This window comes from Phascolarctos cinereus, unplaced genomic scaffold (assembly GCF_003287225.1).
Source record: "Phascolarctos cinereus isolate Bilbo 61053 unplaced genomic scaffold, phaCin_HiC Scaffold_4;HRSCAF=312, whole genome shotgun sequence".
In the NCBI taxonomy this organism is placed as follows: Eukaryota; Metazoa; Chordata; class Mammalia; order Diprotodontia; family Phascolarctidae; genus Phascolarctos; species Phascolarctos cinereus.
This window is the reverse complement of record NW_027555847.1, coordinates 402449938-402463403: the sequence shown is the minus strand read 5'-3', so window position 1 is coordinate 402463403 and position 13466 is coordinate 402449938.

The following is a 13466-nucleotide window of genomic DNA, read 5'->3' as shown; positions in this document are numbered from 1 at the left end:
TCTTTAGAAATCCCTCACAGACTTCCTTATCTAGTCACATACTAGTAGTTATATATAACATACTTTATTTATATCTTGCAAATAGACACCAGTCCTAGGAGTTTGTCTAATCTGATATTTTCCTACAAAAGAAATGGCATTGAAAAGAGAAAGAGAAAAGAAAGTTTTGGTGAACAGGGGCATGAATAGCCTTCATCTCCATTTTCAATTACAACCTTCTTGAAGTGGTGGTAAACTAAGTGAAGCAGTGAGTCCTGAAGTGCAAAGTGGGAGAGCTCTAACAGTGTGTGTGTGTGTGTGTGTGTGTGTGTGTGTGTGTGTGTGTGTGTGCGCGCACATGTAAGAAAAGTCTTCAGTAGGAGGTAATGCCTGAGCTTAAGCCTTAAAGGAAGCTAGGAGCTCACAGTCCATCCAGAGGCAGGAAGACAGCTTAATCAAGGGCACAGTACTGTTGGGAAATGGAATGCTGAGTTCCCAGAAAAGCTAGTAGGTCAGTTTTTTCTGGAAATTAGAATTTGTGGAGTAACATGAAATAAATCAGAAAAGGTAAGTAAGTGCCAAACCTTGAGGGGCTTTAAATGCCAAATTAAATAATTTGTGTTCTATCATAGAGGAAATAGTGAGCCACTGAAGCATTCTGAGCAGAGAAATGCCTTAAGAATATTAATTTGGCAGCTCTGTGGAGGAATGACGGGAAGGATGAGAAACTGGAATCAGGGAAAGGAATTAAGAGGCTATTGCAATAGTTTGGGGAAGAGCTGAAAGAGCATCTCAACCAGGATAGTGGCTTCAAGAAAAAGGGGAAGATCTGAGAGATGATGTGGAACTAGTATAACTTTTGTAATAATTAACTAATTTCAAGCCTAAAGATGATATAATGTTGTTCCTTCCTCTGTGGTTTTAGGGAGTGAATTTTAGATGAAAAGTTAAGAGTTCATTCACAATCACTGTGAGCCCCCAGTTAGAAAAATTGCCTAACATTTAGGCTGAAAATGGGCTCTCTACTTACATTTACATTTATAACTAGTTAACTCCTGGCATCCCTGTGGTTGAGGCAAAAATTCATGTTCCTGGAATTGTTTGGGTAATGGAATAGCAGATTATGTTATAGTATCTGTAAATAGGCAAGCACCTGGAAAAGAGATTGTAGGGGAAAACACTTTTTTCTCAGGACTTCCCTCAATCCTTGAGCAGGTGGGTGGGTACACTGATGTGATCAAGTGTAGTGTGCTCCCAGAACATGTAGAACCTATGGCCCTTCTTAATATATCCTTTCTCTGCCACAGTTTAGTCCTATCTTTCCTTTCCTCTAGGCATAGCTCTATGTAAGCCCACTTCTTCCTCTTCATTACTAGACTCTCAGTTCTGAGATAGCTGCTTTCTTTTACTTTTTTTTTTATGTGATTGTCACATTTCTCATACAATGTCTTTGACTCAAGAGGTGTATAGGTCCTGTTCACTCCTGGGTCTGATTGGCTTAGTTCAGAAGGATATCTAACAGAGGTAATTATTATTATTATGTGAATGGGATAATTAATGGAACCCTACCTTTACCCTAGAATCAACAAAACTTGACAACTGATTAGAGACCTGGCACAAGGGATACAGGCAGAGGAGGAGATTCAAATAAAACCCTAAGGTTGAGAACCTGGAAGACTGATAATGTCTTCAGCACCAACAAGAAAGGATTTGGGGGAGCTAGGAGTTTTGGGGAAATGTTCCATTTTGAATATGCTAGTTCAAATATGCTGATGGGGTGGCAAGGAAGGGATATGTAGCAGGCAGTTGTGGCTAAAGGGACACATAGCTGGGGGTTACCCAGTTGAATACAGATCACAGTTGTCAATAAAGTAGATTGGTGACAAGGCTACAGACTTCCAGGTTGAAGGCATTTAAATTTGATGAAAACTAGCTTCCAGCAATCCTTGTGGGTGTTGCTGTTGATTCTGGATTAGTTTGTCAAACCACCTAATGTCTGAGGCAGGAATGTCCTCTAGAGATTGAATGCTCCTATTCCAGAAGAGAAAATGAAGTCTGCTAGTGCACAAGGTGATCTATTTCAAAGAAACATAATTCACAAATTGAAAAGGTCCACCCTTTACAGCAGATTTTCATTATGTTTCAAGCGCCTGCTGAGCTTTTCCACCTGAAAAGCTCCCTTTTAAAGAGGACTAAAGTCACACTGAGGTGTATGCCCCAAGATGAATTTGGCTGTGCCTCGTTGAGCTTGTGATGAGGTGATAATCAGTCCTGGAATTTAGCTGGGGGAATTAGATCCAGTTAGAATGGTCCTAAAGTTCTTTTGAATAGAAAAAATGTGTGTGGGAAATGCCAACTGAATATTTTTCACCTTTCAACAATCATTTTTGATGTTGGAATCAATGAAAATCTACTAGCTGCAGAGATAAGATTCTAAGGATTGTTAGGGCCCCTGGCTTTTCTCAGTCTGTTGCCTTGGGGTGCTCTTCTCATGTAACAGGCTCAGCTAGTAGCTTAGGAATTGGTTTTCTTTCTTTGCACAATTAATATGTGGAATTTGGCTAACATTTTGTAAAAAAAAAAAAGACAATATACAAGGTGCTTTGTGATTTGGCTTGTTATCCTTAATCTCTTATTGTAATTCTTCAAATAACTTAATGGAGTGTTTCATGATGAAATTACTGTCTTAAAGCAGTAGTTTTTTCTCTGCCACAGTTGAGTCAAATAAAATAAAAAGTCTCATTAGTATGCCAAAAAGAATGGTTGGTTTGCTGTGCTATTCATTTGGCAGAGTTAAAAGTTGTACGTTTTTATATTTGTTGGTCTTCTTTTTAAAAAAATCAAACTAAATATTATTTTTTATTTATTCATTCATCTCTTTTTTAGAAACACGTTTTAGTGCATAATGGCACAATGATGTGATACTCTGGTTCAACATTGGCTTATCTTTGAACTAAACAACAACTCCTAGAAAACAGGTTAAGGTTTGTAAAGCACTTTTCTCATAACTCTGTAAGGGAGGGAAATAGTTGATATCTTTTGCTAAGAGAAAATTATTTCATCCTAACTGGGATACTCTTTACCTTTTGGTTGCTTTACCTGATTAGTTAATGAATTTTTATTAGCTGTATTTGGTCTTGATTCCTCTTTGCACTTTCAGATTTTGCACTTGACTGATCTTTCTTTGTATTACAGTTACTTGTATATCTGTCATTTCCCTATGTGAGTTCTTTGAGAGGGAAGGAAGGGAAGGAGAGAGAGATAGAGAGAGACAGAGGGAGACACAGAGAGAGAAAGAGAGAAACAGAGACTGAGATGGACAGAGACAGAGATAGATAAAGACAGGCGGAAATAGAGATTCGCACTCGAGTAGGGCTACTTTGGCATGATGCATATCTTTTCACAGATGCCTTTTGTCCTCCCACATTAATTTTTAACTTTCTTGGCTTTGTTGTATCTGTTCCAGCCAGCATTGATGGGCCTCATAGGCTCATAGATGTAGCACTGGAAGGAACTTTAGAGATCGTCTAAACCTTTTATTTTATAGAGAAGGAGTTGAGGCCCAGAGAATTTAAGTGACTTGTTCAGAATCACACAGGTAATAAATAGAAGAGTTAGAATTTGAATCCAAGTCTTCTGACTCCAAATCCAGCATTTGTTTCATTCTATCATACAGTCTATTATCTTGTTACCTTTTTCCTCTTAAAAAAATAAAAGCAAAGCAAACAAACCCCCAAAACATAAAATAAAAAAAGGAATCCTTCTCCTTATTTGGAAGGAGGTTTATGTCATAGAGATTAACTGAAATGAAAACAAGTAGGGAAGGCTTTCTTTTTCACCTATATCACAATTTAAATGCTATTGAAATACTAGAAAAACCTCAGTTAACCTAAGGAAATCAGTTTGAGGTCTCAGCACAAAGAATCAGTTGTCTGGTAAATTTAATTTTCTGGGCACCTGGAAGTTCAGCAGAAACCACTTTTGAGTTTCACCCTTTTGGGCTGGAAAAAAACAAAAAACAAACAAACTGGTTCAAAATGTGTCATTACATTTTTCTGCTTTAGGAACAAATAGAGTATAGTTCCTTGGTGAAAATGTGGAACTGTTTTTTTTTTTTTAACTTACAGTTACAGTGCCCTGGAGGAACGCTTCTGAAGATGGGTTATGAAAGGCAGCATGTGGTGGATCAGGCGCTGGGTGTTGAGTCAGGAAGGCCTGTGTTCGAGTCAGGGGTGTGTTAGTTAATGTTTAATGACTGGCTCTCTGGTAAAATATGTGCAACTTCCTTCTCAGTTTAACCTACATTAGTAGTATTTTATCTGTTACTCTCTTAAGTCTGATTTGTAACCTTTGCCAATTTCCAAGGTATAAATGCTTAACACTGAAAATTTAACAATTGATTTCATGAGCTGGTTCAAGCTGACTTCGAGTCTTGTTTCTAATGCTTATTTGCCACTTTCCTCATTTTCCTCCTCTGTAAACTATTAATAAAGATACCTGTAACATCTACCTCACAAAACTGTTGTGAGGCTCACATATAAACCACTTTACACTTTAAAGCACCACATTAGCATCCACTTTTATTTTCCACACTGTGGATATAGAAGAAGCTTTTCACCATCTCACTTAATCTTAATGCCTTTCCTCTGAGATGATTTCTAATTTATTCTGTCGGCATTGTGTTTGTCCATGATTGTTTGCATGTTGTTTCCCCCATTAAAGTGTGTGCTTCTTGAGGACAGGGCCTGACTTTTGTCTTTCATCGTATTCTCAAAGCTCGGCACAGTGGCTGGCACATAGTAAGCACTTGCTTGAGAAGTTTCTTGAATGTACCTGATTTGAAGGTCTTTGTTTTCTGAGGATTCATTAGGCTCTTGGGCAGCAATTCTTTTTCAGTGGTTGGCGGTGTTTTTCATTTTCAACCACGGTTTCCTTGGTGCTTTACTATGGTTGATTCTGTTGAAAAAAATCTTTTGATCAAAATTTTATGGGTTTACTGAAAGAAATGGAGTTACAAGACCTGGGTTCTAGTTCTGCCACTACTAGCTATTTGACCTGGGATGAGTTGTAATCTCTTTGAGATTCAGCATTTTGATTTATAAAATAGAAGGTTGGGGTATATGTCAGGGAGGATTAGTACCTCTGGTGTGAGGGCTTGCTGAGCCCTTTGCAGAGCTACTCATCTACCTTTGGTATCTGTCTTTCACCCAACTCTCACCTATGACTCCAAGAATCTGTAGCATATGCAGTGGCCACACCCTGATAAAACCTTCTCAGCAGACTTGCTGGAATGGCTGAAGGTAAGTACTAGGTCTCAAACTTATCAATGAGTTAGGACGAGTCTACCCCAAGCATGTGAAGAATTCCCCCAGCAGAATGGGCAGATGAGAACAATTTGTTCCAATGGTCATGAAGGTGGCTAACCCAGGTCCTGTGGAGTGCTTAGAGCTTGGTCAGACAGGGAAGATGCCACAGTCATCCACTGCATCCCAGGCCATTGCCAATAGCCCAAGACTTTTGTCCTGTCACTGGACTTTTGTGACTCTGGAAGGGAGAGTGAAGCTGATGACTTTATACAACTCTGCCTTGCTTGAATCCAATTTATGCATGAGCCAAGACATCACTCCATGATGTTATTGATCCTCTTTGAAAATGAAGGGAACAATAACAAAGGAGGATTAAAGTATGTTAATGGTCAGCATTTTTCTTTTTTATGCAAGAGCCATTTTTTCTACTATTTGTATCATATAACTTTGGGAAGTGTCATTATTTGTGTGTGCATGTGTGATTTTTTTAATTCATGCCAAAGAAATGGATATTTATACATTTTTAGTATTTCAGGACTTCAAGTATCCATGATTTTATGGTGTGGATGTCCCTTCCACCAAAAAAGACTGTACTCTTCTGTGTAGAAGGTCTTTATAAGACTCTGTGGCTATATAAATATACATACACATATATATACACACATACATATAGATGTATGTATATATATGTACATGTATACAGGTGTAAATAATACACATATACATATGTTTATATGTATATATACACACACACACATATATAAGCATATAAATATATGTACATGTACATACATATATATCATCTAATTGCGAACCTACTGGTGGTAAATTGTTTCCAAACTTAGTAAGCTAGTTCTCAGATGACAGAAGAACAATCTGCCACAGGCTGTGATCAAAAGTTTTCCAGTTTGGTAGGACCTAGCAGAGTCGGTGTTTTGCCTTTGAGAAACTAGGGTCAGTTTGGTGCCATGATATGGCTTTGGAGGAACTTTACTAGAGGGCTCATTTTTATTACTTTTATTTTATTTTGTTTGTAGAAGACAATACAGAATGATAGAATGACCTAATAGCAATTATTTATTGTCTCCAGATGGCCCTTGCTGTAAATGCATGTGTGGCCTAGCAACTGGAGGGAAGGTCCTTGGGAGGGCTCTAAAGAAGATTGGAAAGGGCTCTTATTGCCCTATCTCATTAGCACATTATGATAATGAGACTTGTCATCTTGAATAACCTGGAGAGTCTGACCCTCAGGGGGGTGATGTACAGGAAAGGAGAAGGTTGTACTTGGAGAAGGAGGGAGTAAATGAATGTAACAACTCACGTGAGGAGGCTAACGAGTAACAATCCATCATGCTCAAAGCTTTCAGTAATGGGAGGAGTGGAGTGGAGAGATCATGGGCCTTCTAGGCCTGACTTCTAGCCTCTAAGGCTAGGATATTTGCCTATTAATGAAATGATTCATCATTAACATAGACTAACTATTATTAATGAAAACATTACACGATAATACATTATTAATATATTTATAACACACCATTATAATTATTATCAATATCACTAATATGTTAATATGTTATATAATTATATGATATGGAGTTCATTTTCTTTTAAACATTTTTATAAGTATTTATTATCTCTCCCAGTCCTCTCCAATAAGAAAAGGAAAAAAGAAGAAAACCCTCATAACAAATATACATAGTCCAGCAAAACAAATTCCTATGTTGTATATGTTCAATGCATTTTAAACTTATCACTTCTTCACAGGAAACTGGTAGCATGTTTCATCTTTGTTTATTATTACATTGACCAGAGGTCTGAAAGTTTTCAAAATATTTTTCTTTATGATGTCATATAAATTGTTCTTGTAGTCCTGCTCATTTTACTCTGCATCAATTTATCAGTCTTTCCAGTTTTCCTTCAAACCGTCCTTTTTGCAATAAAACTCCACTAAATTAATTTGCCCAAATTTGTTTAGCTATTCATGAATTTGTTTTATTTTTAAAAATCAACCTACATTTAAAGAACTTCATGTAGGTAGTTGACACTCCCTGGACAAATATTCACTTAATTTCCTCTTTAGTTCTAATAGTCTAAGGCTGTAAATTCATGATTCCATATATATATTATATATATATATACATATATTCAAAAACCAAGTATTTTTCCTGGAAAGTAATGAACTTGTTTGGGAGGATGATATGAACTATAGAGTAAACTTTATAGTGAATAAAATGTAATTTACCTGAATAACTCTCTTACTTTTATATCCCGGGTGATTATTAGTAGTAAATACACTTAGTTCCCAGAAAAGGGGTGACTTTTCAAAAACAGAAAAAATAAGTCACATAAACATCAAAAACAAATATGAAACAGTCGTAAAAAAAAACTCCACACCTAAAACTTAAAAAAAATTAACATCTTTTCTTTTTACATTATTTAGATTTTCATTCATGTTTCTCTTCCTTCCTATGGAGTTCTTCTTTAAAATTAAAGATTTTAAGGAGGAAAAAAGAAAAAAAAGAGGAAGAAGGAAAAATCAAGAAATCTGATTAAGACATCAAAAGAATCTGACATTATAGTCACTGTTTTTTCTTCAGTGGGGGGTGGGAAGCACACCTATAATTTTCTTTTATTTTTCACCTCTTCCTACCCCAAATCAGTGCTGCTTTTGCTATTTTATTTTCCACTGTTCTTGAACTTTCTAAATTCTTGTTACTTTGTGAAGATTTGAGAAACAGTATCCTTCCTCATATCTTGCCTGATATTTCTTTTCCTTCTTCTCTTCCCTTCCAGTATCCCAGGGGACTGTCCAAAATGACCTCTGAGGCTCCTTTCAACTGGGAGATTGTAGCATTCAAGAGAAGCAATAGGTGTTTCGAGCCCTCTTCATCAGTGCACAGGCTCCAAGGGAGTACAGGAAGGAGGATGCTTAGCAGACAGGGTGACTGCTCAGTTTTCAGTCTTATCTAGATCCTATTTTTTCTCTCCTCTCTCCTCCTTCCCTGCAGGTTTGTTTTGTCTGGACTGCTTTCCTTAGCTTGGAATTTCTAGGGCTTCTATTTAGTCGAAACCTATTGTGGTTCCTGGCAAATGTGGAAAGCATTACTCCTCTGAACCCAATGATAACCACCCCTCCCTACCTCTTTGGATTTAAGTAGCACCTGGTGAAATTCTTGTGAAGTAAGTGTGACTGAGGACAAAAGACCTTCTGTAGAAGGCTGTCATTGCCTTTGAAGGTAATTGAGAAACAAGTAAAGAAAAAAAAACAACAAAAAGCCCACTGTGATACCATAAGACCTCAGTCTATAAAATCAGGTGGTGGCACCTGAGTGTCAACATATAAATCAGGGGGTGTGTGTGTGTATGTGTGTATGTGTATGTGTGTGTGTGATGGAGACAGAAAGATAGAGACAGAGAGACACACACATACAGAGAAACAGAGCGAGAGAGACAGAGAGACAGAGAGAGACAGAGAGAGACAGAGAGAGAGAAGGATTGAAAAGGGATTCTATAATCTCTTTTCTTCTTAATTTTTCTCTGCCTTGGAATCAAGGCAGAACTGAATTACTGAAGGACTGTTCTTGACTAGGTGGACATGAATGGCAGCAACAAAGGACAATTTGTTTGAGTTGTTTCCCAAGGATAGTGAGGAGCTTTAGAAACTTATTGCCCTAGGCAAAGTGAATTATCATGGAAATTCAGAGGAAGAATAAAGGCTGGGCATCTACAATATCTCTACTCCCAGAAGTTGATAAAAATTGCAGAATGGAAATATGTTGAGAGTGGGTAAATGCATACACGCAGGGAAGGTTATGCAGCCATACTTTATGTGTATTAACCTCAAAAATTCCTTTTATTTAGGAGAAGGGAAGCTAAATAAAAGGGTAGACTAATCAGACCAATCTGGACTAATTATTACAAATTTATCCCTATAACTGGGCCAAGAATATTCCATGAAATAAATGTTGAGCACTTACTCTGTGCCTAACACTATACTAGTTAACAGTAAAAGATCAAGAAGACCCAAGTACAAATCCTGCCTTAGCCACTTAGAAGCTGTGTGGCCCTGGGCAATTCACTTAATCTTTGTTGGCTCCATTTTTCACTTGTTAAAGTGAAGCAGTTAGACTCAGATTTCCTCTAAGGTTACCTTCAGCTCTGAGATTATATTTGTAAGATCCTTGAGAAAATTATCGTCATAGAGGGAAAACAAAAATTGCATGTGACAAACTAAATAACACCATGTAATATTTAGTTTCACGCCAAATGAATAGTTGAAGCTGCAGAAATGGCATATTGAGGCTAGGTAGAAGGATATTTCTTAATAATTACAGCTACCCAAAAATAGACTGCTTCTAAAGTCAGTAAATACTAATTCCTCCCCACCAACTTGTGGTATTCAAGGAAGCACTTATTGTTTGTTGTCCAGGTATGGGATAGACTGGATGCCTCTTTAGGTCCCTTCAAACTTCAAGATTCTGTGATTCTGTGAATGAGAAAGACCAATTCTAGAAAAGGGATCAAAATACACAGGGGATTGTTGGTTGGTAAGGGCATAAGGCAGAAAGACTTCATTGAAGAAGTTATGGGATGGATGAGATGTAGCTAGATAAAGAGGATAGGGAACAACAATAGCAAATGAAAACAGCACTTGGTTTGAAAGATATATAATATAACAGCCTGGCAAGAAGGACATGTAGAAGAATATCGGGAAATAAAGTAAAAAATGTAGGCTGAGTTCAAATTGTGGAAGGCTTTAATTACCAGGAATTTATTTCGTTGGCACTGGGAAGTCACTTAAATGACACAATGAAAGATATTTAAGAAATGAGGATTAGTTGAAGAAATTGATGATGTTTAGGTTGGAGGAGAAAAAATTGAGGGAGGCAGTAGACTTGATAGATATTTGTCTTCAAGTATTTGAAGAGCTGTCATATGAAAGAATATTTAGACCATAGGCTCTTATCTGTCTGTCTATCTATCCATCCATCCATCCATCTATCTATCTATCTATCTATCTATCTATCTATCTATCTATCTATCTATCTATCTATCTATCTTAGTTTTTATTGATAATTTCTCTTTCTTATATTACCAGAGTATCCTGTGTGTATCCCTTTCCCTCCCTCTTCCAGAGAGTCATCTTCTATGGCAAATAGCAGTTTTTAGAAAGGAAAAAAAAAAGTCAGCACAACTGATTGAGATATTGAAAAAGTTCAACAACATATGTGATGTATAATACCTGTGGACATCCCACCTTCATGAAGGGGTAGGTTAGGAGTGTCTCCTCATATCTTTTCATTTGAGTCCTACTTGATCTTTATAATTTTGTTACATTTACTTTTCTTTTTTCTTCCTTTTTTTAATTTGTTCTTTCCATTTACACTGATGTAGTTACTGTGTACATTGTTTCCATTTAAAAAAATAATTTTTAATTTGTGGAATAAAACAAGCATTTCCATAACATAGTATAATAAAAAAGAGATGATTGTACATGAAACTGCAAATCTATTATGTACAATTTGCTATTTCTTTTAAATATATAATAAAGTTATCATGTAAATTTCTGTTTTTCTTTTTTTAAATTCTCTCCCCGCTCCTGGTCACCAGCCTCACTCTCTGTTCTCTGGAGCCATTTGGGTCCAGTGGCAAGATATGGATCAGAATGACTGGAGATGGCCCCAAGCTAACAGTAGACACAAATAGGTATCTAGATAGATAGATAGATAGATAGATAGATAGATAGATAGATAGATAGATAGATAGGTAGGTAGATAGATGATAGATAGATATATAGATATATAGATATAGATATACACACACACACATATATATCTGTAAAATTATTCTATACATACTCCTATTTATCAGTTCTTTGGATGCAGATAGCATCTTTATATGTCCTTTATTTTTAATTCATGTATTTATAATAGTCAAAATGACTTAGTCATTCAAAGTTATTCTTAAAAACAATGTATTGTTTATTCTTAAAAAATTATATTATGCGTATTGTTTTCTTGGCTCTGCTTACTTCACTCTGCATTAGTTCATGCAGTTCTTACCATACTTCTCCATACTCATCACCCATATAGTCTCTTACATCACAGTAGTATTACATTGCATTCACATGCCACATTTTTTTAAAAGCTATTCCCCAGTTGATTGCCATCTATTTTGTTCCAGTTCTTGGCTATTGCAAAAAGTTTTGCTACGAATATTTTGGAGTATATGGGGACTTTTTTCTTATTGATGGCTTCTTTGGGTTATATTCCCAGTAATGGAGTCTGTGGCTTAAAGGGTGTGGACATTTTAGTTACTTTATTTGCATAATTCCAAATTGTTTTCCACAATGGATGAACTACCCCACAGCTCCACCAACAATTAATTAGTGTACCTATCTTTCCCACAAGCCCTTCAACATTGACTTGCCATTTTCGGTCATTTTTTCTAGCTTTCAAATGTATACTGAAACCTCATGGTTGTTTTGATTTGCATTTCTCTTATTATGAGTGATTTGGAGCATTTTCTCATGTGGTTGTGAAAACTTTGTAGGTTTTTTTTTTTGAGAACTGATCATTCATCTATTGTGGAATGACTACTAGTCATACACATACACATACACACATATGTATGTATATGTTTATTAAATGTTTAGGTGTCTTGTATACCAAACCCTTATCATGGAAATTCGGTACAAAGATTTTTTTTCCCATTGAGCAACTTCCCTTCTTTTCCTATATGCATCCTACGGAAGCTTTTCAGTTTTAAGTAATCAAAATGACCTGTTTTATATTTTGTTAATTGTTTCTATCACTTATTTAGTTAAGAACACATTTTATGGTTGTGAAATTATATGACCTATTTCTCTTCTAATATTTTATAATATGATCTTTAATATTAAGGTTACATATCAATTTAATATTTATTGTGGAGTGTGGTATAAAGTGTTGATCTAAACCTAATTTCTGCCATACTGCTTTTCAGTTTTCCTAGCAGTTTTTTTTTATCAAATTGGGAGTTTTCTCCTAAATATGTTTTCCACTTTATAGAATGCTGAGTTACTGAATTCTGTTGTTTCTGAATATCATTTGGCTAGTCTGCTACATTAATCTGTTTCTCTATTCTTTAATGCCAGATGGTTTTGTTGATGGCCACTTTATAATATAGTTTGAGGTCTAGAAGTGCTATTGTCCTTTATCTTTATTTCTTTTCATACTTGTTATTTTAGATCTTTTGTTTTTCTAGATGAATTTTGTTATTTCATCAAGCTCCGTACAAGTATCCCTTTGGTTATTTGATTAGTATGGCATTAAAAGTGTAAGTTAATTTTGGTAGCATCATCATTTTTATTTTATTGGTATGGCCTAGCCATGAGCACTGAATATTCCTCTAGCTATTTATTTCTTTAAGGAGCACTTCATAATTGAATCATGCAAGTCTTTTTTTTTTGTGTGTGTGTGTGTGTTTTGGGAGGTTGGTGCCCACATATTTTATGCATTTTGTAGTTATTTGGAATAGAATTTCCCTTTCTATTACTGCTTCTTATGTTTTGTTATTATTTAAAGAAATACCATTTATTATTGAGGATTTATTTTGTAGCCTGAAAATTTGCTGAAACTAAGTCATTGTTTCAATTACTATCTTTGCTGATTCCCTGGAATTTCCAAACTAGTGGTTCTTAACCTTTGTGTGTGTGTCATGGATTCCTTTGGCAATCTGGTGAAACAAATGGACTCCTTTTCAGAACAATGTTTTAAAATGAACAAAATAAAATATGTAAGATTAACAAAGGGAATCAATCTATCAACTCCAAGTTAAAAACCCTTGGACCCTTGGTTTAGACTAGTTCTGATTGGCACCAGATGGCAAAATTAGGAGCACTGGAAGTTACAAAGAGACAAATTTAAGATGGATGTATGAAAAAACAAAACAAAACTTCCTAACAATGGGCAATACCCAAAAAGGAAAAGGGGTTGCCTTGAGAAAGAGCAGACTTCATTGGTGGTTTTTAAAGCAACAGCTGGATGATAACTTGGTGGGTTTAATATAGAGCCCTTCTAATTCTGCAGTTCTGACTCTGGCCATGGTCTGAAGAATACAACAGAAGGTCAGAGATTAGAGGCAGGGCGACCACTTAGAGGACTATTGGAATAATGAAAATGAGAAGAGTATTTGCACTTG